Source organism: Cucumis sativus, chromosome 5 (assembly GCF_000004075.3).
Source record: "Cucumis sativus cultivar 9930 chromosome 5, Cucumber_9930_V3, whole genome shotgun sequence".
Lineage (NCBI taxonomy): Eukaryota > Viridiplantae > Streptophyta > Magnoliopsida > Cucurbitales > Cucurbitaceae > Cucumis > Cucumis sativus.
In genome coordinates, this window is record NC_026659.2 from 19,787,000 (window position 1) to 19,792,107 (window position 5,108).

Below are 5,108 nucleotides of genomic sequence, written 5' to 3' on the forward strand. Positions count from 1 at the left end.
GAAAGGGGCGTGCTCACGGCTTGAGCTCAAGGGGCGTGCTGCTCGTGGCTCGGGCGAAAGGGGCTTGAGCCGCGCCCTTCACCCCTAGCTGTGAACCGTAAGCCGAGCCTCTTGGAATCGGCTCACGGGCGAAAGGGATCGGCTCACAGCTTGAGCTCAAGTGGCGTGCTGATCGTGGCTCGGGCGAAAGGGCTTGAGCCGCGCCTTCAGCTAGATGTGAGCCGCGCCTTCAGCTAGATGTGAGCCGCGCCTTCAGCTAGATGTGAGCCGTGCTAAGCCACTTAGAATCGGCTCACGGCTTAAACTCAAGCGGCGTGCTAAGCCATTTATGTAAATTTGTGCTTCCCTTGCATTATCTCATGAATCTTCTATTGTATATTAAGATTTCTATATATCTGGAGTATGTATTATATGTTTATTAAATAGAAAAATATATGGTTAGTGTTCTCAAGAAAAACATCAACTATAGCAATAACATTTTCCATGTAATTTAACTCTTGGCTTTTTAACATTAATTATCAACTTTTTAGTTCTAATTATATAGTGAATAACTTGCTTATCAGGGGTGACCATCGGTCGGTCGGAGTTAATTTTTTTAACAAAACTGTCATTGAATCGGCCATGATCGATTTAATAAATGTTCAAACCGGCCTCGATATCAATGAGTAAAGTCGATCGGTCAGTCGATTTTTGTTGGATCGGTTCGGTTTAACACCTAAATACTTTTGAAAAATTATCGATTTAAAACTTTTCGAAACCGACCCCAACTGACCTTCTCGTGGCATAAAATGATATTGGTTGAGAGTTTTATACTTTTACTTAGTAAAAAATGGTCAATTGTGTACATATCTTGTGTAAACAATGTTTTGTTTAGTTACTATAGTTAAAGATTGATTGTTAGTTGTTGTAGTTAAAGATTGTTTAGTTAGACTTAGTAACCTTCTTTGTATTAAATGTTCCTTATGAATAAGGCTCTTCCCTCTCATTGAGAGGTGAAATACTATTCATACGAAAATCCCTTTGGTAGTTTATACCAAATTGGTATTAAAGCATCTATGTGAATCCATCCGATAGCAGATGAGCAACCTACTCAAAACCAAGAGCGAATGTAACCCTGTCCTCTCTTCAAGAACCACCTTGAGACGCTTGTTGTGCATGGAAGTTTTGGTGAAGAGAATTGAAAGGGCACTTCAAGAGGTCCTATAAAGACAAGATGTGACAGCTCCTCCTCAAGAAATTCATGAAGAACAACTATAGATGGTTAAGCAATGGGGAAAACATGGTATTCATGGAGTTGGACAACAAAGGTTGGGAAATCCATCAAGAAGAAAGATACAAAGTTTAAGATCGAAGAAGGTCCAATCAAGATTTTCAAGAACTTCTTCCTCCAAGATTTGAAGAATGCAACCAAGAATTCCAAGATTTGAGTTCTTTAGATGATGAGGAGCAAGAAAGAGAGAACGATGGCTATGGGAGGAGATTCCAAGCTCATTATGGAGAAAGGAGAGAAGGACTAACTAAATAAGATGAAGATATTACCTAGCTAATTACAAGAGAAATATTGAGATTTTTCTAGATTGGCTAAAGAATATCGAGAACTTCTTCAACTATATGAATGCTTCTAAAAGAAAGAAGGTCCACTTAGTAGTGATAAAACTAAAGGTCGACGCTTCAGCATGGTGGGAGCAAGTCGAGGTGAATATAAGGAGAAATAGTAAAAGACCGATCATTGCGTGGGAGAAAATGAGCAACTTATGAAGGCAAGATTTTTCCCTCTCGAAAGGGAGGTTGTGTTGGAATTTATGTCCTAAAACACTAGTTTGTAATCATATTCTATTCAATGAAGTCGTTATTAATACTTTAATCTTAAAGCCAATAAACTAAGGACTGGAGGCAAATTAAGTAAACTTGAACTTTATGTAGAGACATAAACGTGGATCAAGTTCGGGTATACATAGTCTAAATAGTCTATCGTATACGAATACAGTTGGACACCTTATTCTGGGAACACTATGGATGTGGTCCGCTTTGTAGTTAGTATAAACGATGTGATCCTAAATCGTTCATGTAGAGACATGAAAGTGGGGGCATTCTATGTAAAGATTTTACATAAGACTAGAACCATGAAATAGTCACATTTAAGTTATAACACCGTTAACTTTGTAAAACTGACTATTTTGTTTATAGATATCAAGTGTAACTTAATCTTAATCATGAGCTAACTATGAACAAGTTCACACAAGATTATCCTTAGATCTGCATAGGTGAGGGCAGCTCATTAGTGCTGGCTCAATAACCCTTCCATTTCAGGGGTAAGATTGTGTGAATAGCTGGGAACATAAGGTGCAAAACGAAATTCACTCCTACCCACTTTAGGGTTAATAGATAGGTTGTTCCCTTAATGACTGAATCCAGGTCTTGAACAAGAGGCCTCACCTCCGAGAGGGATTCAGTTTAATAGTTGGACCTTAAACCAATTGTTCAATAGTGGATTAGTGGGACTTAAGGAGCAAGATATAATCTCAGAGGTAAAACAGTACTTTGACACAACTAAGGTTATGAACAACCTGTGAATGATTAACTTACTTATCATGGTTATATCACATGTGGACACAAATATATCTATAGTGAGGGAAGTGCAACTACGAAACATTAGTGGAATGACTCATTAGTTAAAACGAAACTTGATTAACTCAATCTAAAGAGTTTAGCCAGTTAATCTTGGATCATTGGAGTCCATGATCTATAGGTCAAAGGTTCCCCTATTAGCTCACAATGAATCAACTTAGAACATTATGATGAAACAATTTGAATTGTTCGAATTAAGTAAAGAGAGAGAAATCGACAAATATATTTGATAAAGTCATCGAATATAAGTTAAAAAGATAGAGCTTTATGTTTAAATGTGATTTAAGATATGAATACAGATTCAACTCATAATTGATAGAAATGGTCAAAGTTCTAAAAAGTTAAAGTGTTGACTTTTGACTTTGAAAAATCAAATTTTGACCGATTTTATATTTAATGTGATTTGAATTTTGGAAAAATGAATATGGAAGCTGAGGTCAAAATTAGTCAAGCCGAATAAAATGGTAAATATTTAAAAAGTTGACTTTTGACTTTTAAATGTCAAATTATCATATTATCCTTGGACTATATTGTTGAGATTTGATAAATACATTGCATGTAAATAGCAAGTTACTTCATGCATATGAGACACCTAGCTGGTGATATGCCAAGTGTGAAGAGTAAGAAGCTCACTACATGCAATTTTGCACGTAGTTTGCTTATAAAAAGAGTGGATTATTGCAAATGAAAGAGAGTTAGTTTTTTGAGGTGAAATTGATTTTGTAATTTGGAATTGAAAAATTAAACAAAAAACTCTTTTTCTCTCCACAAGATCTCCAAGCTAAGTTCTTCCTCATAAATCTATTACTCTCTCTATTTTCTCCACCATTTGAGACCCACAACTCAGCTTTAAGTCCGTAGAATAGCGGGTCAATAATAGTAGTAGTCCCGATTTCAAGTGTGTGATGAGATTACGACAATGGAAAAGCATCAAATGTGAGTTTTCTATTAACCCTATCTTTGTTTCAATTAAGGTTGTAATGAATGTTAATCACTAAAGTGTTTAGTTGCAATTAGAGTAAAATTCGATATTTATTATGTTGTGCATGTCTCTCATTTTCATCTTGTGGTATCAGAGTATGCTTAATTTTACTCAATTGCATATGGTGGGTTTGTCAATTTATTAGATAAATTGTTTATTGAACTAAAATGGATATAGTGTGGTTTTGGCAAAATAAATTAAACTTGTTGTTTGTAATAATTATTGTAAATAGTATATTTTATGGTTTAATTTATTATTGCAAAGAGTAGGTAATTTTTAGGGAGTCATTAGAATTGAAATTAGGGTGTAATTTCATACCGAGTGAGAGAAGTAAAAAAATTGAAGAAAAATGGAGGACAGACCCGAGAAAGCCCCCTCAGACCCGGAGGCCGACATCCGACCCGGTTCGCGGCTGCACGCCCAGGCCGGCCTACTCCGCGCGTCCGCCCGGCCCATTTTGCGTGCGGCCCAAGCCCGCGCGCCTCATCCGCATCCTTTGCGCTACACCCGGTTTGCGACCGCTCCGACCCGTTCTGCTCCCCGCGTTTGCGCGGCCCATTTTTTCGTGCGGCCCAGTGACCGCCCGCTTTACCCAACCCGGTTTTTATTTGACCCGCGCCTGATGGTATTGCTCGTTGGTTTGGGCCGGTTCAAGGGTTATTGAGTCGGTTCAGTGCATTTTTGGTGGTTTTCTAACTGGTTAGAGTTTTTGAGGAGCTTTGATATATTTTACCAAATTATTAACGTAATAATTTAGTCCTTAGCTTAATTTAAGAGCCAAAATGGTGAATTATTAATGTAATAATTTAATTTAGGAGTCAAAATCTGTTTATTTTAAGATGTCTAATTAATTATGCATTAGATGTATGTTTTAATTATTTTTTTAAATTGTATGTACATAAAGTATGTCATATAGATTTAAAATTTCACCATAAATTAATTAACATGTTCATGCATTGAAAGTATGCTATAATTGTTATAATATATATAGTATGTATGTCGATTAATTAATTAATTTAATTTAATGCGATTTAATTAAATTAATTAATTGTTGATTAATAAACATATTAATTAATTGTTTAATTAATTAATTAATTAATGATTTATTTGACTTAATTAAATGTGATTTAATTAAAAAATAAAATAAATTGAAATCTATATTAATTATGATATATAATTATTATATATTGTTTGATGTTTTTTTGTAGTATAGCTACTTCTTTTATAAGTGTTATAAAATGAATTAAAATTTTAAATTCTATAGCAAACTTGCATGCTCATCTAGGTTAAATATATCTACTTCTTTCGTAAAATTAGATCAATATCTTTTAAAACTGGTTACGAGAGCCTCACCTGATTAGATCTTGTCCACAAGTTGGATAAAATGACTAAGGTTTGATGGTTTACAAAACACTTTCTACCTAGAGATCATAATTAGTTCTTGAGCTAGTTAAACTAGTTTTATGAGCATGTATGAGATATGTTAGGTAAAAGAACT